We start from the raw sequence: 21140 nt of genomic DNA, 5'->3' as shown, positions 1-21140 counted from the left end.
ATAGTACTATATAGGCCTTGGTGTATATAATATATACCCTCTATAGTTGGTACGCCATGAACACCGAATTTCGAGAAGACTGATGTTGATGCACGATAACTTGTGCATCTTACATTTTTTTTATATATATCAGATTGACAGAATATTTGTTACATATTTGATAGTGAATTCAGACATACCAGAGAAGGAAATTGGAAATCTTGTTTGTTCCGGTACGTATACAAACCCTCGGTCCTTTAACAATAGGAAGGTACTTAGCGGCAGCTGAACCGGTCGTAAGCTTCGAACAAGGGGGTTCGGTAGTTAACTGCTTGTCCCGCAGTTGGCGGTCAGCTCGACTGCGAGGGCCGATGAGAGGAGTCACTTTGCTTTCGGCCGCTTTAGTGAACAGACATGTTGCTTGAGGTCTATCCAAGGAAAAGGGTTTAACTGTCATTTAACAACCGCCAAGTTCGGTGTGCAGTTCAATTAAATGGTTAGTGTTTAATGTCTAATATATTATTATTTCAAAATTACATCATCCAACGACATGGATCTAATTGGATAAAGTAAGATTATTGTTGACTTTCGTCATTTTGACATTAGAAATTTATCCAATATCTTGTTCCATAAGGTTCAGTAATCATGAACTCTGGAGAAGAAACTTTTATATGACCAGGACATAGCGTCTTAGTATCGATTGGGCAAGATATAGTCCTAGGATGGATTTGATTAAGATTTCTATGCTAGCGTGGAATTTCTCACTAGAGAACGCACGTAGTCCTAGGATGGATTATGATTTCCATGCTAGCGTGGAATTAATGATTATTCACTTGAGAACGTAGAGGTAGGATGGATTACATTAAGATTAACATATGCCAACGTGGAATTTCTGATTACGAAAACGTAATCATAGCATGGATTATATAAAGATTTCTGTGCTAGAGTGGGATTTCTGATTAGGTACTCACTTGTTGAGAACGTAACGGCTATAGCTATTTTCCCAGAATTTGTGCGGTCCAGAATTGGATTAATGTAAGTGGATGCATGAAAAATGGTGATGAAACGACGTTGCATCAGTTACAAAAATGTGAAGGGGCAGCAGAAAACACAGTTTAGAAAATCCCATGAGAAATACTTGAAAAGCCGTTGGTGATTATGCATAGAAAATTGGGCATAACCCTTGTTCCGCAGAATAAAATGCCCAGTTACCAAAAATAATTAATCAAAAAGGTTAGAGAGTCGAGAACAAGAGCAAACAAGAAGAATGCATTAGTAGTTAGTAAACAGAAGCGCAGGTCTCTATTATAAAAGAAATTGTCACCAGCAACTAGAATGAACGTTGACAAACTTTTTGTAATCAGAGGTAGGGAAATACAAAGGTGATCTGTGCTATCTTTGTTGAGCAGCACGCTGCATTGCAGAGTAATTTTTCACTTGCACTAAAAGTTGACAACCAGAATGCTTATTCCTTTTGAAAAGAAGGCTGTGTGGTGGGTTGTTTAAATGTCTCCAGGATTGAGCTAAAAATAACGTAGAAGTTCATTACCACATTGCTATGGAATGCCGTGAGATTTGTCTGTATATTTAGAATAAAATCAGGCCTGCACCGAGAGGAGTCGAACGGCCACTCCCCACCCCGCCCCAAATTTCTGGAAGTTCATATTTTCAAGTATCTCATATCTTGTAGGAGAGCGGTGATGATTCGGACAGTGGGATGGTCTGGACAGTACATTTCCTGGAAAACGTGAGGCGCCCTCAGCTCCGAGAAATCACGTGAAAATAGCGAAAGTTTGTTTACTATTGACACATGGACTTTGGTTGAGAGATGACGTATACTTTAGTATAGAGGTTAAATTTTGTAATTTTTCTCATTTCCTATGTAATTTTTGACTTTTGAGCCGTGAGGTGTGGTGTAGTGAGTATGACAAGGAAGTTGGTCAGTTTTGGTGTGAATTTGTACTGTATGACGAAGATGATGTAGCTGTTACCCACCTGTAATCTCAAAGGACATAGGGCTGAGGACGTCATCAAATGGCTATGATCTGTGAGGGATGGTTCGGACAGTCTAGGGTAGGGATTGTCCGAATCATCCCTTCTAGCGAATGCTTTACTAATTATGAATTCCGACTAAGAAACAAAAAGATTTTTACTAACAATATTTACGTTATATTTTATGTATCCATTCATTAGCCCCCTTATTACCTTACAAGCACTTCATAAACCCATCATAGGACCCCTCATTACAAAAAAAAAAAAAAGCCTATCCTTTGCTTCAGATTGATTCTAGTTCCTTAAAGCCTATCATGGGACGAGAGTATAAGAAGAAAACCAATAGGGCAAGGGATGCTGCTGCTGCTGGTGCTATAGAAATAAATTAAGGAGTTTCGAGAAAAGAGTGGTTCAGGTAGAACATGATTATGTGAAGAAAGATACAAAAAGGGTTGACCAGGATGGTTTTCACCACCTACAAGCACAACAACCTGCACCATCATCATCATAGCAGTTTTCGCCTGAGAATATTCGACCATTTCCAAAAGCAGGAGTGCAACGTTAAAACACCATACAAACAAACCAAACAAAAAAGCAGTTGAGAGGAAGGAGACAGCTGAAAGCAGGGAAGATGCATGATCGCAATGGACACTGCAGAAAAGCTTGAACATAAACAGATAGATCAGAAGTAAAAGCCAAAACTCCCAGCCAAGAAGGAAATAGTTTGGAAATGATACCTTAAGAACATCAAAAAGCAAGAAAAGATACTAAAAAGTTAAACATAGAGGACCAGTGATGAAGACCTTCATCATTGTCTTGAAGATCTCTTGACAGCCGAGGTTAACAATAATTGTTTTGACTTCTTGGAAGAGAAGATCAGAGACACAGAAGTTAGTTTCATTGATAAATTCCCAGAGTAGTGAGACTTTGTTCTTGTTGGAATAGATCCAGTAAAATGTAACAAAGTCTATTATGTAGGTAATTTAACCAGAAATTTAGACGCGTATGATGAATCTCAGATTTCTTCTTTAAGAAAATCACAGAAATTTGCTACTAATAGTCTTACATTTCCATAATATTGAGGATAAAGTAACTGTTGGTAAAGAGGCAGTAATTGGAATGCTTCCAATTTCAGTTCAGCATAATATTAAAAGAAAACGGGTATTTCAAAGTTCGTTAGGCCAACATTAAATAAAGTTTAGCCACCACAAATGTCATGTATTTGAGTTACATTTTGTTTTTGGTGTTTGCTCATGGAGATAATAAATGCAAGCATATTTCAGTTATTTAATCATTATCAGGCGAGGATATTTCATTTAGTTTTTGTTTTGAAGGATACAATATTCTTTAAGCTAACTTTAATATTTATTCTCAGCAAACATCGTGGATTTCAGTTACATTTTCTGTCTGCCAATCACTAAGGGAGAGAATAATCTTTGATTTTGAGTATTTCAGTCAAACATTTCGTATGGTATTTGTTTCATTTATCATCTGACTTGAAGGTAAATATCAATTATAATAACTGTCCGAATCATCCCATGCTCTTGTCCGAATCATCATCATGGGTGGGGATGATTCGGACATTTTGGCAATTTTTATTTGAAGGCAAATAGCTTCATGTATAGTGAAGTATACGACCTACCAAATTCACTCGTGAATATAGGATGATGAGGCTACACATTGACATGTCAACGACATCTCTGCTCCTTAAACTCTTACTTCTAGACAGGAAAAAAAAAAATTGTCCGAACTTTCACCGCCCTCCCCTATACCTAGCTTTATATGCAATGACATTTATAGAAGAAAGAAATACGTCAACTGCTATAGTGTAGCTCGCCGCTGAATAACGGCTTAGATCTACCAAGAAGAGGGCCAGTTTTGGGAAAAAGACCCCATCTCCCCAATAAAAAAACACTCTGGGTACGGGCCTGTTAAGCGATGGAAACATGAGAATTCAGTGCGTGTAAATTATAAAATCATACAAGTCTCTCCCTAAATTCCGTTTTTTGTAAAGAGTGGTTTTCTTTTATGAATAATAAAGGTATCCCGAAGTAAAGAAGCTGCATGCCTACGTTATTGCAAAGTAATTTTTTTTCGTATGAAAATTAATTTTTGGCCTGCAGTGTGCCTAAATGAAGAGTTTAGAGAATGTTAATTTGGGTTTAACCAACCGGAAAATGTGTTGCCGTTAGTGGTAAGTAATTACTATATTTTTCACGGAAGCACCTGGTATTCAGAAGTCTCATCATACATGAAAGAGTTTTCAGATATTAATGTAAAGGAGAGAAGAATTTTTTTCCATAAATGATTGATCTAAACGTCACGTAACATCTTTTTATCATATAGACACGAAAGTACTTCACTTCTGGTTTTCGGCTGCTTTTTGTTTCATATTACTTTTCCCTTATTTGTCAGTTGCTCTCTCGTTAAAATTGTCATTTTATACAGGTAACATGGACGATTATGACTTTAATCTTATGTACAGATGGAGCCACTTGTATAAAGTTGTATTCAAAGGACAGCTAAGCAACAAATTTATGTACTGTTTCTTTGGAACATTATTTCTTATTTTATTTATTTATTTTGTAAGAGGTTTTCCTCTTTTTTTTTTTTATCAGGAGTAAAGTTCATATAATTATGTACACTTAGCAAGCGTTTATTATAACCTGAACCGAAATGCAGAAGGCGCCACTTGTATTCCAAGAACACCAAAGCAAGCATTCATGGACTGTTTCTTTGGGACATTATTTTCAAGCTATCCATTTCTATTTGTAAGAAGCTTTCTCTTATTTTTTATTTATTTTTGTTATCAGGAGCTAATTTTTTATACTTGACAAGAGGTCGTTGTAACCTAACCGAAATACAGATGGCACCACTTGTATTCCAAGGACACCAAAGCAAGATATTCATAAACTGTTCACGTTTCCCTCCCGCCTCTGTCATCCTTGCCTTTGTTCTCATTTTCTTAGTTCTGACTTCTGAGCTGTTTTCCCAGTCTGAGATTTCCTTGAACTGGCTATGTTTTATACTGAAACGTTCCTTCCAAAAATTACTGTTATGTATATCGCTGTTTAGATTTTTGTGTGTTTTTAAGTCGTGTTTTTATTAGGTTGTGGAAATTTTTACTTACATTGTGGTAGGCTGTGTTAGACCACAGTGATAAGAACTACTCTGAATTTATTAGGGAGTTTTATGACAGTTGGTGTGATTTATGTGAATTCAGGTGTCACTTTTTGTAATGTAGGTGATCCATTCCCATCATCAGTTGAAGCAGGCAGTGGTATTTCTACAGAAGCAATCCGCGGTGGCTTAGACTATGGCAATTGACTGATTCCTATGTTATTTGAGTTACTGTACAAGATTTAAAAGTAATATCCATTCGGCCGGCTGTAACTAAGCAGTAATTGACCTTTGAAAGTTACATAATAGCCGCACCAAACTCAAAGGTATATTAAAGTTTAGTTCCAACCAAACGAAAAAAATATTCCTTACAACCCTTGTAAAGCAACTAAAATAACATAGAAAATGTCAATTGCCATAGTCTAAGTCACCGAAGAACGGTCCTATAGGAAGGTACCAAGTATTCGTTACGGTGAAGGAAATGTAAACACAGCCGCCATGTTTAAATTCCCCAACCACCACAGAGCCATATGTTCACTGGGGGGGGGGGGGGGGGGGTAAGGTGGAAGGTACGAGTTGTCTTAGCAGCACCCCACTGAATAGTAACATACCTTGACGCAACTTTCGGCGAAAGCCTAACACTCACTTTCCTAAAACATAATAATTAAGAATAATGTTTGGACCTTACCTTAAAGGGGTGGAGGGTACAAAGCAGCAGCTGCTTTTAAGAATGCGTGGAGGCGGGTCTTGGGTTCCTCAAAATGCAGCTTGAAATAAGCAACAGCCAAGTACCCGACGCAGTTATACATTCTCCTCCCGTATCTTGGAGTCGACTGAATGGGGGCAAAAGACCTGTTTTCTCAGGAGGCCGTGGTCCTGGCAAAAACCGATTAGTCGATCATAATTACCTGAGTAAAAGGCAGAAAATTCTTTGTAACTCATGTAACAATTGTTACATGAAGTTGGCAAAGAGTTCCTGGTGAGGGGCTGGGGCGAGCGTGAAGTAGATGCAGCAGTGGATGTCATGGCGGCAGATTCAACAGTGTTGGAGTTCTACAGTTAGGAGGTGGCAGGAGGCCAGACCGTAGAAAACAGGGTAGGAGAGGTGGGGTGGAGTAGTAAAAATGCTTTGATGCTATTGGTTGAGGCAGGGTGGGGCTGAGGTAAATGAACAAGCACTTAACAAGATAAGTTGGCAATGTTAAGGGTAATAAAAGTAAATGGGTAGTTAAGGAACTAAATGTAAATGTGGGATGGGTTCAAAATATGAAATAATACAAATACATATATAACTGGCCCAGGAGGGGGTGGGATTTAAGTCCTGGGTGGTAAATGTGTAATAGGGCCTATAGTTGTTTTAATAAATACAAAAGACCAAATTAAACATAGGTTAGCATATAACAAAACTAATTAAACTTGTAGGGGATGTTGCCTGACCAGGGGTGGGGTTGGGCCTGCTGTAACCCCCCTTAAAGAACCAAACCAACCTAACATAACCTAACCTAGCAGGGGATGTAACCTTACCTAGTAGGGAACTTAACCTAGTAGGCAATGTTGCCTGACCAGGGGGCTTTGCCCCCCATACCCCCCCTTAAAGGCCTAACCTAACCTAGTAAGGAATGTAACCTAACCTAACCTAACCTAGTAGGGAATATTGCCTGACCAGGGGGCTTCGCCCCCCGTAACCCCCCTTAAAGGACTAACCTAACCTAGTAAGGAATGTAACCTAACCTAGTAGGGAACATTGCCTGACCAGGGGGGCTTCGGCCCCCCGTACCCCCCCTTAAAGGCCTAACCTAACCTAGTAAGGAACGTAACCTAACCTAACCTAGTAGGGAAATACTAGGCCTAACCTAACCTAGGAAGGAATGTAACCTAACCAACCTAACCTAACCTAACCTAGTAGGGAATATTGCCTGACCAGGGGGGCTTCGCACCCCCGTACCCCCCCTTAAAGGCCTAACCTAACCTAGTAAGGAATGTAACCTAACCTAACCTAACCTAGTAGGGAACATTGCCTGACCAGGGGGGCTTCGCCCCCCCGTACCCCCCCTTAAAGGCCTAACCTAACCTAGTAAGGAACGTAACCTAACCTAACCTAGTAGGGAAATACTAGGCCTAACCTAACCTAGTAAGGAATGTAGCCTAACCAACCTAACCTAACCTAGTAGGGAATATTGCCTGACCAGGGGGCTTCGCCCCCCCGTACCCCCCCTTAAAGGCCTAACCTAACCTAGTAAGGAATGTAACCTAACCAAACCTAACCTAGTAGGGAACATTGCCTGACCAGGGGGGCTTCGCCCCCGTACCCCCCCTTACAGGCCTAACCTAACCTAGTAAGGATGTTGAACCTCAACTACCTTAGTAGGGAAATACTAGGCCTAACGTAAACCTAGTAAGGAATGTAACCTAACCAACCTAACCTACCCTAACCTAGTAATGGAAATGTAACCTAAGGCCTACGGTAACAACCTAGTAAGGAATTGTAACTAACCAACCTAACCTAACCTAACCTAGTAGGGAATATTGCCTGACCAGGGGGGCTTCGCCCCCCTATACCCCCCTTAAAGGCCTAACCTAACCTAGTAAGGATTGTAACCTAACCAACCTAACCTAACCTAACCTAGTAGGGAACATTGCCTGACCAGGGGGGCTTCGCCCCCCGTACCCCCCCTTGAAGGCCTAACCTAACCTAGTAAGGAACATAACCTAACCTAACCTAGTAGGGAAATACTAGGCCTAACGCAACCTAGTAAGGAATGTAACCTAACCAACCTAACCTAACCTAACCTAGTAGGGAACATTGCCTGACCAGGGGGCTTCGCCCCCAGTACCCCCCCTTAAAGGCCTAACCTAACCTAGTAAGGAATGTAACCTAACCAACCTAACCTAACCTAACCTAGTAGGGAACATTGCCTGACCAGTGGGGCTTCGCCCCCGTACCCCCCCTTAAAGGCCTAACCTAACCTAGTAAGGAACATAACCTAACCTATAGGAAAATTACTAGGCCTAACGTAACCTAGTAAGGAATGAAACTAACCAACCTAACCTAACCTAACCTAGTAGGGAATATTGCCTGACCAGGGGGCTCGCCCCCCCGTTACCCCCCCCCTTAAAGGGCTAACCTAACCTTACCTTAGACCTTACAGACCTTACATCTTGTTCGGGTTGCCCCAGGTCCCTCAGTGATAGGCACCTCTAATGTCCTACCAGAGAGTTGCTAGTACATCTTCCGGTATATTTTGCATCTTCCAACTCTTGGATGGTTTCTGGGATGGCAGTTTATATATTTTTGTCGAGCTTATTCTTAAACACATCTACGCTCACTCCTGATCATATTCCTCAGATGAGCTGGGCAACGCATTGAATTAGACGTGCAATTATCGATGCTGGGGTGCCGTAGGGTGATTAATGTCCTGTGTGCTTTCCTTATTTTTCCTGGTATAGTGGCAAACTATATATTTATATGTTATATATTTAAATGTAGGTTTTATAATAATAATAATGGCAAACTTTAATCTAGGTATTGGTATCGGTGAGAAATGCATTGTAAATGGTGTAACGTAAAGAGCCAGTCGTGAATACTGGAAAGGGGAGGGATTGACTTGTGTATAAATGATATAGGGAGTGTGTATGTAATATGCAACGCAATGTGCAATTTCACGTAACAGGTAGGTAGGTAGGTAGGTATCGAAACGTCCTAAAACTGAGTTCTATATCAACACGTAGGCATTTTTTAGGTGTCTGTCCTCAATTATAACATAATATTTCAAGTTATATATGGTGAAATGATTAGGTGGGGATATTTCAAACAGTTATTATACAAATACTATGGAAAAAGGAAAAGGAATAAACACTAGAATTCACATAACATGTTTAATAACAAATTAGGTAAATGCTTTTATGTAACTCACGTATGGTTACCAGCCAGGGTTCCCAGATGACACCACTACCAACCAGCCAAAGTCTACCATGAAACCAGCCAAAATCCCACCAAATGGAAATCCAAACCAACCCAAATAACCGGCAAATATATGTGCGTTATATTTATCTTTATAAATGCATATTTTTTATCATATATAGCTTGTATAGCGGCATCATAGTTTTAGTTAGATAATATAAACTAATATAAGAATACAGGAAAAAAAAAAACGAGAATGAATTGAATTTTGAAATGAGGCTCGTTCTCTGAGAATCCGGCAGCCTGTTTTGTGGTCATCTGGTGTGTGTGTGATTTTTATTTTAATTCCATCTACATATTTTGCTGAAATGTTACCAAGTTTTTACTGAAAACCTATTCAAATTCCCCAGATTTTCCTGAAAACCTTCAAAAATTCCCAATCTGGGGAGAGATTCCTCAAACGTGGGATCAGTGTTTAGCTCAAATAGAAAGTGTTTGAAAACCAGCCAAAATACCACTAACCAGCCAAAGTGAATTTTTGCCCACCAAATTAGGAAAAAAAGCCAAATTTGGTGAGAAACTGCCAAATCTGGGAACCCTGTTACCACCCAATCCTTCACTCAGTCCGGTAGCAATGTAGGGGTCATACTGTAACATATTTGGCTAAATACATATATCCCTCCCGTAAAACCCCATTTCTTTCCTCACTAAGAAGTCTGAGTTTAGGCCAAAAGCTCCCTTACAGTTAGCGCATGCGCAGTAGCATTAGCGCATGCGTAGTAGGATTCAGTGTTGTGGTAGTAGTAGTAGTAGACGAATATGGATGTGGAACGGCTCCACTATCGCTAGTTTTGTTATTTCTTATTTCCGCCTGTATTTCGTGTTTTTAAAAGTGATAAATGTGGGAAATACCACAATAACATGGCAAAATCTCCCCCCAAGTGGTTTCTCCCCACCCAAAACCCCGGTTCCCACTGGGGGTCCCCCTTACCGTAGGATAGAGTTGGGGTTTTGTCCCCACCCAAAACCCCGGTTCCCAATGGGAATCCCCTTTACTGTAGGATAGAATTCAAAGGTAAATTAGAGTCGTCCGAATAAATATTACTTCAAATTCTTGTTCAGGAGGTAAAACTGCATAGAAAAACCGCAACTGCCATACTCTGGGCCGCCGCGGATAGGTACACTAGATCTACCCAGGCAGTTGCTGAATTGTTACAAAGGTAACATGACTATTTAATTTTAATGTAGATAGTCTTATTGCTAAGGCTTGCTCTTTCATTGCTTGAATTAAGCTTAGTATATTTTATTTCAGTTTGGTGCTAATTTTAGGTATCCAGGATTAGGGATGCGATGCAGTTGCTATATCGTATTCTTGCCCGACATGATCAGATTTGTATGGTTTGTTTGGCTTTAATGGTGTTTAATCAGACTTTACCTATTGTAGCAGTTCTTGCTTGTAATTAAATTGGATTTCTGATTCTGTGTAGTCAGTGTAGCTACATATTGGATTGCTATAGTGTTTGAAATCTAAAAATTCAAAGGCTCAAAACCAAGATCCACAAAAGGACACCCCGCCACAGTAAGTAACATTTAATTTTGTTGCTGTATAAATTTCTCTTATATTAATGCAATGGCAGCAAAAATACTTGAGGTAGGTTGGTTAAGCCAGTTCTTTTGAGAGAGCAGAAGTTTTTTTCCAATTAGTCCAAAGCTTTTGTTGAACAATGTTTAAGCTTATTTTAAGTAGTCCAAAGCTGTTGTTGAACAATGTGGTTTACTGTAGCTATGAGCCATGAGTTTGAGTTTTTAGTTAGTGGTATCCTTTGGTATTGGCCATTCACGTAGATGGAGTGTTTAAATTCGTATGTTTAGTTGTGGAGTGCGGAGAAAGTTTTATTAATTGGTGGCGTGGTACTAGTATCTCTGGAAACTCGATGGGAGTCTTCCCTTTGGTCCTGGTTATTCCGTATACAGTTGCTTTTAGCCTTTTGAAGATATTCTTATAAAGTACTTGTAACCAGCGTCATTAATAGGATTGATGGTAGATCTAAGCCCTTATTCTGCGGCGAACTAGACTATGCCAGTTGACGTTTTCTATACAGTTTTACCTCCTGAACAAGAATTTAAGATATTTTTTCGGCCAGCTGTAATTAACGTGTAATTTACCTTTGAACTCTATCCTACAGTAAGAGGGGACCGATGGGAATGCGGGGTTCTGGGTGGGGTAAAACACTTGGGTGAATTATTCCGTTCAACTGTATCCTACAGTAAGGGGGACCGATGGGAATGCGGGGTTTTTGGGTGGGGTAAAACACTTTGGGGAAGGTTTTGTAGTGTTATTGTGTCATTTCCTCTTATTTATGACATTTGAAACACGAAATACAAGCTTAAATAAAGCGATAAATAAACCAATAATGGAGCCGTTACATAGCCAAAATCCACTTATTGCTACTGCTATTACGACGCCGAATCCTACTACACATGCTAATCCTACTGCGCATGTGCCGAGATATAAGGGAGCTTTTAGTTCAGACACAAAGTTCCTAAGGAGATAAATGATGGGGGTTTTTGTAGGGGGTTACATGTATTTAACCAATCACGATGCATTATTAACCCTACGTTGCGATAGGAGACTTTTGGGGAGGATTCATGCATTGTTACATATATTCCTTTTTCCTCATTTGTTTTGTAATTGTGTAATATTATTTCAAGCTTTTATTTCTGTTCCGTTTATCATAGTATTGTTTAATATGTGCACTGACTTGTTCTCACTTCATAATGTTGCCTTACATATCTTACAAAATTACGTTACAATTGAGGGCAGGCCACTGAAAGTGTCCTGAGGGGTGGGACTAGAAGGCGGTTTTAGGACATTTCGAGACCTTTCTGTCAATGACGTGAAATTGATGGTATTACATTTTTTGAAATTGATGGTATTACATTTTTTGAAATTGATGGAATTACATTATTCGTGAAATTGGTATTACATCTTTTCATTTTACAGACATTCCAATTCACACATGCATTTTTTCTCCCTTCTTTTTTCTATATTCACCTTTACGTGCTTGTCTGACCCATAACAATTTCTTGTTCTATTAGGTTAGGTTACGATCCTAACCTCTATGTTACGCTTCTAAGATTACCTTCCTTTAAGAGGGGGTACGGGGGCGGAGCCCCCCCGGTCAGGCAACATGTTCTACTAGGTTAGGTTAGGTTGGTTAGGTTACGATCCTACCCTATGTTACACTTCTAAGATTGCCTTCCTTTAAGGGGGCTATGGGGATGGGGGGAGCCCACTGGTTAGGTTACACAATTTTTACAATTGTCCTCAACATTTCTTGTTATGTTCAATCACCCCCTGAACTGGCCACTCTGATCCTTGAAACTTGATAATATTCTATTCATTATTCACTAAAATGGTCTTAGACTTGTACTTGATAATTGATAATTGATACTTAAGTACCAGATGTGTAAATACAAGATGTAAAAAACCTTGTATAGATATATAATATATATATATCATGTATGTATGGATTATTAGCTCTTATGTAAAATGTGTCCCTACTGTAAGGTTTCATTGCAATATTTTTACTTTAATAATAATACACGATAACTTTGGTTTCATAAACATAAAAGAAGCTATGTTTGTAGTACGATTTCGCTTAACATTTTGTCAAGTTCGATTACCCCCAAACAGGACTCCCTCATTTCCTATATTGTCCACCCACTACAATACAGAGTTCGTGTTTTTTTTTTCACAAACGTGAATATTTACCCCCCACCCATACTCCCTACTCTTGCCAGTGCCCAGTGTCTCACTTCGCTTATCAACCAGCCAGATGGCGGAAGCACTCCCAGGCACCTCCACCTCCTCCGGGCCTCATTACTAACTCGACTCTGCCCCGTACATGTGTTAACTGTTTCGTTAGGTATAAGGACATTTCAGCCCATTACTCGGGCAGTATGAAAGGTTGGTAATATACTGTCATGATCACGGCAGTGGCGTACTTTAAAATCCACTTCCACGACCCCAAGACGAGGCTCCATGCCTTCGTGAAAGCGCCTGCTGAACTCTATCCTCCACCCCTTTAAGGTAAAGTTCCTAATCTTTATGTACTTTGTTATATTGTGTTTTAATGTTCCAAAGGTGTAGTGCTTTGATGTCGGTGATATTTATTGGGAATTATTTACCACCATATCCCAGCGTGGCTTTACCAACTCGTACCTCTGCCTTCCTCTTCCGGTAGCCACCCCGCCTTTACCGGACATAAGGCTCCCTGTTAGTGACGTATCCCACGCCCCCTACTAGCATTCAAATACGGCGGTTTGTTTAAGTTTCATGGCCCCGAACCAACACTTCGAAGATTGTTCAGTCGAAGTAGACTATGGCAATTGACATTTTCGTATGTTGTTTTGCTTACTTGACAAGAGTTTAGGGTAATATTTTTCTGGTCGACTGTAACTAATCTGTTATTTACCTTTGAACTCTGTAGTTGGTACAACGTACCCCTTGTACTGTCATGTAGTCTTCAGAGGTAAATTACGGTTTAATTACAGTTGACCGAATAAATATTACTTTAAATTCTTGTTCAGCAGGTAAAATAACATGGGTAAACATCAACTGCCATAATCTACTGTACCGCGGAATGCAGGCTTAGAATTACCGGATTTATTTAGATAGTATTCTTGGATTTTAAGATTTATACCACTTTAGTAGTTTAAACCCTAAAACTCTAGTAAACTGCTCTGGATAATCCAGAATTTACACATCGGTACTTTAGATGCTGTTGTAACTAGAATTGTTTATATTTTGTTCACTGGGGCTTTTAAGATTTCTAGTCTTCGATACTTTGCTCGGTTCATCATGGAAGAATCATAGCTTTGTTTTTTTGTTTTTTTTGTAGTGGCCGGTAAGTCACTGGAAATAACATTCAAATTTTGACTAGGAAAACTTAATGTTAATTTAGTGTTTTGTTTTTACGGTAATCCCCAAAGGGGCTGTACTAAACACGCCATAAAGGTGGATACATACCGGACCAAACTGCTAAAACTTTTTTTTTTTTTTTTTTTTTTTTGGGGTGGGGTGTCACTAGGTAAAATGCTCATTTTTCCTCTGGCTTTACTTGTGATATTTTTTCCTTGTGGTATTTTTTCCTGGAATAGATTGTGCTTGTGTTGTGATTTTACTGCTAGCAGGAATCTATAGCTTTGCAATATTTTTAAAACAAGCTAGCCTCGTGAGTTGAACAAGGCCTAAACTTTTGCAAATTTTGGCTTAAAATGGTAGATTGACATGAGTTTCACTTTACTTTCCCTTTATTTGAATTTATAAAATACTACCATGTATGAATATTGATGAGTGCGAAGACAAAGAAACAGAAATCTTCGAAATCAGTACCTTTTCAGTATTCAGATGTTCATTAAGGTACACCATTGAGGTACTTGGAAATACTCTTAAATACCGGTACGTAACCTGGGTAAGGTTAGGTTGGCCATTACTGAATTTTGTCCGTAGTTATTCCTAGTCTCGTTAATTTGATTATACAACGTGAATGTCCGCATATTGTTTGGCTGTCTCGTTAATTTGATTGTACATCGTGAATGTCCACATATTGTTTGGATGGTTACTATGTACAGGATTCCCCATACAGGTTTGTATGGTTAACGATGGTTATTTATTTCTGTATAGGTCTTAATGAAATTCTTTGCTAAAACTTTAATTTTGTGGATTTAAGGGCATTGGCCGTATTAACTAAGGTAGTTATAGCATTAATAAAGTTTGGCCAAAAGCTACCATAATTTGACTTGTAGGATTCCTTTGCCTGTATGAAGGTATAGTATTTGGGTTATCAAGACTATACAGTTAATTTTTTGCGTTAGACTATATTTAGTCTCCAGGGTCCAGCACTAAACACGACTTAATTTCATGCTCCAAAACCCCAGTGGCTGGTATTAGCAGGAACGTTCCTTGCAGTCTCTTATATTCTAGAATTACCTTAAGTCGACTGGAACAACGTGGAGCAATGCTAAAACAATGCCAGAGTACGTAGGTTTGAGGTTTTCAAGTTTAATTATAAAAGTGTATCGTGGGAAATTAATGTTAGGTGCAAGTCCTATCATGGCAATTTAAATTATGGACGCATTTTTGTGTATGAGCAATTTACACTGTATCTTGTAGGTCCTGCTGCTTTGGAGTAACAGTACTTATCTGTAAAGGAGAATTGAGAGTAAAGTGGTGTTAGGTCTGGGAAGTTGGAAAGGGTAGAGGACGTTAAAGGAAAGTTATTCTAGACTGTTTACTTTTAATCTGATCTTCGATAGTCATTCTGGAGAGCGCGCACACTGTTGACATCAGTCTTAACCAGCGGTTAAATTACTGTTATGAAGGGATGGAATCTGACGTGTATGAGCTTGATCTAAGAAATTTCAAGGCCTAAATATATTAGTCTAGTTTTAGTGTAGCAGGATTTTTTTGTTGCAAAGGGAGTTGAAGTTCTAAGTTAATGGTCAGTTTTGTAAATGGATGGGTTGCCCGTGCCAGCGCAATCTAGCATAATCTAAGTGTGATGTCAGAGCAGAGGAGAAAGTTTAAGCAATATGTAAAATAAGGTAAGCCTGATAAATCTGTAGTTTAATATTGTTGAATCAGTGTATTGACATTAATTTGCAGAAACCTTTGAATACACTTTCAGATGCTATGGAAAATCTTATGTCTAGTAACTATTATTATATATTTTTTCATCCGGGCGTTTGGAATTATTTAAGCAGTTTATAAAGTTAGCGAAGCACGCAACTTTATTGATGAAAGAATTTTTCAAGAGAGAGAAAAAAAAAAACTGGTTTCTTTCAAGATTTTACGATTTTCTTTTTACTTTGGCAGTTTTCAGCCTTTGTTAATGTAGGAGAGGTAAGAGTAAAATGTAGTTGGAGGTGCATTGGTATCTGAAATATCTAATTATTTTTTTTCGCAGATGTATGAGTGTAGACTGTCCCATCGTTCAAGAAGGCTCGACGTGAAGGCAAAGCTTAATCGACAAGATGGATTGATCAGGAAGAGAAGGCTGCTAAAAACTTAAGTGCTAGAACTGTTAACAAAAAGTAAGGCTTCAAGAATTTTGTACACTAAATAGTGACTGTGTTGGCATTTTAGGTGAATAAACATCCTTAGTTTGTTTGGTTTCTTCCTTAACATAGAGCTAAATGCATGAGAGAATTCTTGTGGTATGTGGCTGTGTATTTTGAGGTAGAACTTGGAATCTTCTTACCAGCTTTTAACAATTAACTAAATCAGCCTTTTACTAACTTGATTAGACTACGGTACTGGCATTGCATAGTATTAGCTAAAATGACCAGCACATTGCGCTAGAAAGGCAGCCTTTTCTAGTACTTAAATTGGACAAAAGTTTGGCATGAAACTGTATAAACATTCAGTAAAATGTAGGGGACTGCCGTCGAACTGGCAAATGATTGTGCCATTTGTTATAAGAAATAAATTTGTATGAGCTATTGAGGTTCACAACTGCGATTGTGAGGTTCTTGGTTTGTAGCTGCTAGAAATTTATTAAATTCTGATGGTCTGGGCATTAGACTGTTGAGTAATAGTGCCATAGGAATTAGTTGAATAATAGTGCCTTAGGAATTAGTTGAATAATAGTGCCATAGGAATTAGTTGAATAATAGTGCCATAGGAATTAGTTGAATAATAGTGCCATAGGAATTAGTTGAATAATAGTGCCATAGGAATTAGTTGAATAATAGTGCCTTAGGAATTAGTTGAATAATAGTTCCATAGGAATTAGTTGAATAATAGTGCCATAGGAATTAGTTGAAAAATAGTGCCATAGGAATTAGTTGAATAATAGTGCCATAGGAATTAGTTGAATAATAGTGCCATAGGAATTTGTATCGGGAGAACGTACAAAAGCCTGGTGTAGGTCTAGGCAGTGACAGATAAAAACTGAAATGTCATAGTATACCAGAAGAGAACGGCCCACGTTGTGATATATGGTATTAGGCATTAGAAGGATTTTCTGAAAAATGGTTGTAAAGATTTAATATGCGGAATGGTCTTATGAAAAACAGCCACTAAACTGGTTTAAGATTTATAGCTTGATTCTGTTTATAACGGCTGTCAATGTTAGTTTTGCTGAAACAGCTTTCATGCAGTGTTCTTATAGCTTGACATTGACATGCGCAATAGTGCGAATTGTAAGTTTTGACCAGATTAAAAATTTTGAATTGTTTACGTGCATGGCGAGATTAATATTTAAACTATGTAGTTAGGAAAGTCACTATCTAGGTATCAAGGGGAAAGACCTTCTAACAGCCGTTTCCAGGAAATATTAATCTTTAGTAACAGGGTTACTTTAACTAGCGGTTAGATTGCTGTAGAAAAAAAAACTAAGTTACGGTGAATTCAACAGTGTTTTAGTTTACCTTTTCGGAACAGTATGAGAGGATCAAAGTATCTTGGGCTTTTTTTCATATTTCTGAGCTTGAAAGATACCGTGTTAATTAACGGTATTAAAGTCGTTGTGGCATGTTTCGACAACAGCCATTTCAAAGCGAATATTTACTACGGAAAGACAATTTTCACCCATGGTTAGTTATTAGAATTAATCTTTAAGCTTTAAAGCCCCTTCCAAACGAGGGGCAAATGCATGGCGGGCAGACACTTTTATTAATTTTGTAAGTGGATGGTGAACAGGAGTGTGGTCCAAGTCATAGGTTCGCCTGCCTGTGACTACTGCCTCCCTTGGACTGTTTGATCTGGTAACACTATTGAAAAAAAAAGAGAGAATTAAGAGCAAATCAGAGTGCCCGTTGTCTTTATTCTGTGTAACTGCTAATTCATTTAAAACGTCTAGTAATGTTTCTTCGCTTGTGTAACTGGTAATTTAAAGACCTCTAATAATAATGTAAAGCTGTAGCTACTGTTCTCTTCGTCAGTATTACTGCCAATCCATTTACAAAGTAATAAAGTAATCGAGCGGGAATACCAATTTCTCTTAATCTAAATGGCTGAAGAGCGCAGTTTTTCTGGTGTGAAGTAATTATTGTTGGCTGTAAGTTGAAGTACACGTCCTGGAAAACTGCTCATTATTTTGATTTACGAATATTTTTGACAATACAGTATTCTATGCCAGGATCATTGCTAAATGATTAGAGAGTATCTAGTTAACTCACGTGAGCGCAATTTCAAAACCCTCTCTGCTTTGCTATATGCTGTAATTAAGACATTTAATTACCATAGAGTTTAATGACTGTTTTGGCAAGGTTGTCACAATCCTTATCGAGGATTTGTAACTTTATCTCGGTTGTCATTGGGTATGAGTAGTTTAACTACTAAAAGACAATTGTCATATCAGATATTCAGTAGTAGACTAGTCACTTGATTCATGGTGCAACTGCAAGGTTTTCCTCCTGTTAAACCTTTCAAACCTTTAACTGTCAATTTCCATTTCAGCGCTGAATGACCTCATAGGTCCCAGTGCTTGGCCTAAATTCCTTAATCAACTCAACTCAATAGTAGACTAGTAGTTAGAAGTAGCAATGTTATTGTAAAGTGGTTTTAAGGAAATTGCATTTTTACTGAGTCTAAAATGATTCTTGACTTGAAGCTCGTGGCATGTAAGCAAAGTTCTGCTGCTACCTATATTTAGCCAGCAACTTGCCGGTACGACCTCGTACTCCTAGAGCAGCCCGTTGCAGGTTTCTGTGACGAGGTAAAATGGGTGGTTGTAAAAGGAAGAAATGGGTGGGCAGAGTTACAAACCCCTTCAAACCTTACGGTACCCATGAGGATGAGGAAAGTTATATAGCATGAATTCACAGTTTCAGTCGCGAGGACCGTTCATAAACGCATTTGTGCTTTAGTTTTGTTTTTTTGTATGGTGTTTTTTGTTGCATGAAACCAGTGGTAATTTAGCAACAGGACCAACGGCTTTACGTGACTTCCGAACCACGTTGAGAGAACTTTTATCATCAGAAATCCACATCTCGAACCCCTCAGTGGAATGCCCGAGAATAGAACTGGCGGCCACCGAGGTGGCAGGCCAAGACCATACCGATCACGCCACTGAGGCGCTGCCATGTTGTCATAGCGTTTCGTTAGCTTGGCTATGTTTAGGACTACGTACATTTATTAGTTAAGTACTGTCAAAATGGTTCTAGTATATTGAAGTTATAAACTCGTTACCAAGAGATTGAGTGGCAATACAAAAGCAGCAAGGGTATATTTCTTGAAAGTATCTTGTTAGAGCAAATTATATGTAAAGCAGCATCTGATAAATAACATTACGTACTGAAGCCTAAAGCCAACTGTGCACACCACAATCTGACTAAATAATATGGCTTTCAGTGGCTCGAAGCTCTTTCAGCTGCCATGACTTAATTGTCGATTTGTTTCGAGAACTTGACATTCCTGAATTAGTAACGACACAAATGGTAGTACTTACTTCAAATGATGGTTTGATCTAGTATCTTATTTTCGAAGCCGTGATTAGAATTTATATTTGTTGTGGAATTTTTATATTTACTAATGTTTCGAACGTAGGTGGAGGTATTGAAGGAAATCATATGAATGACCCAATATTTAAATACCTATACGTTACGTAGAATGCTTGTATTGAATATGCAGTTTCCAACTTTTTAAATCATTTGAAAAAAGGGTTATCAGGGAATGTCCCATAACATTATATTACACAATATTACACAACTCTAGCTTATGTTGTTGCCGATTTGAATTTTGTAATGCGTGAATTAAATGATCGGTTTATTCACCAAAGTGCTAAGTACGTTATTGCATAAAGTAAGTTATAGAATTAACATTTGGGTTTCGGGTAAAGATTTTATTAATTTTGACTATTTGATTAAGTTACTTGCTCTCAGGGAACCTACGTAGATTACTTTTTTTAATAATTTGATATGTGGTGTACACATCAAATGGTCAGTAAAGAACGTTTACCATGTCGTAAAAACTTATTTCCCGTTCAAGACATATTCGTTGTAAGTAGTAGGGTTTATTAAACGATTCAGTGGCAATATCAATTTCGCAAGTTTACAGAAACTAGGAAAGAAAGACAATATGTACTAGACATTATTTACTAAATCATATGCAACTTACACAGTTCTAAAACAAATATATTCGCAGATGCATGGAAAATGATAAGCTTTGAACCTTGTGATGAAATTGGGAAACTGGAAGAAGGGTCAAGTCGACTGGACGGTGATGAAGACTTCCAGTATTTGTATCGGGCTCTGGTTCGGCTCTGTATGGATATCAAAGAAGACAGAGGCTGGACATCCGATGTTGTGGGGTTGAAGTTGGAAGAAAAACAGCAAGAAACGGAAAGCAAAATGGTGAAAGCATGTGTGTGGATAACAAAAGTAGGAGGAACTGGACCACTGTGATATAGTTGGAAGATATTCTGCAGAAAACAAAGAAAAATTAAGGTATGTGTGGACAAGAGGAGGAACTTGACCATTGTGATAAAGTTGGAAGAAATTCAGCAGAAGAAGAAAAATGAAGCCATGTGTGTGGATAGATTTTGGATTATCATTAAATTGGACGAAATGCAGAAAACACGTGTATATGGATAAAATGAGGGATTGTGATAAAAGTTGGAAGAAAGATTTCAACAGAAGCAGAAAAAGCGAGTAATGAGATTGGACTCCCGATACAAAGAATGGTTTGGCTCGTATTTTTACTTTGTTCTTCCTTCAAAGGCGACTTGATCACAATGTCATCTTGACAATGGCTTGAGCTTTCATTTTTCATATGCATTGGAGGGGGCCAAACTGCTCACACAATGTCGAGATACAGCCAGTAGCCGGAAGTTGGTGTTCGAAACTGCAATTCACTTTCTTTTACACCACCTCTCAACTAATGGAGGTAATGTCATAATTAAAATGTCTAAATGTTTAATAATAAAAAGTTTAATAATAATTAAGCAATAAATTAGTTCTCCTTCAGCCACCACCACATTCACACTCCTGGTTTTGATTGGTATGCGCAGCCTTTTCTGTGTAACTCAAATTGGAAGGGCGAGGAACTTCTTATAGCCAAGATCCCTCTGAATCTTGCAGGCAATGTACGCTTTGAAGGGCGAGCCCCTGCTTTTGGTTAAAAAAACTTCTCTAGATGAAG

The 21140-nt window shown here is 38.5% G+C and overlaps 1 long non-coding RNA gene across 1 annotated transcript; it reads left to right on the top strand.

Moving 5' to 3' along the window:
• The first annotated feature begins 353 nt into the window (after positions 1-353).
• Positions 354-21019, top strand: LOC135197579 (uncharacterized). Its single transcript, XR_010310610.1, has 3 exons — positions 354-475; positions 15964-16090; positions 20145-21019. It is a non-coding gene; the product is annotated as an uncharacterized LOC135197579 (long non-coding RNA).
• The last annotated feature ends 121 nt before the right edge of the window (positions 21020-21140 follow it).

The sequence above is a fragment of the Macrobrachium nipponense genome, chromosome 21 (assembly GCF_015104395.2).
Source record: "Macrobrachium nipponense isolate FS-2020 chromosome 21, ASM1510439v2, whole genome shotgun sequence".
In the NCBI taxonomy this organism is placed as follows: domain Eukaryota; kingdom Metazoa; phylum Arthropoda; class Malacostraca; order Decapoda; family Palaemonidae; genus Macrobrachium; species Macrobrachium nipponense.
The sequence above is the reverse complement of the archived record's forward strand: the minus strand, read 5'-3'. Positions and strand labels throughout refer to the sequence as shown.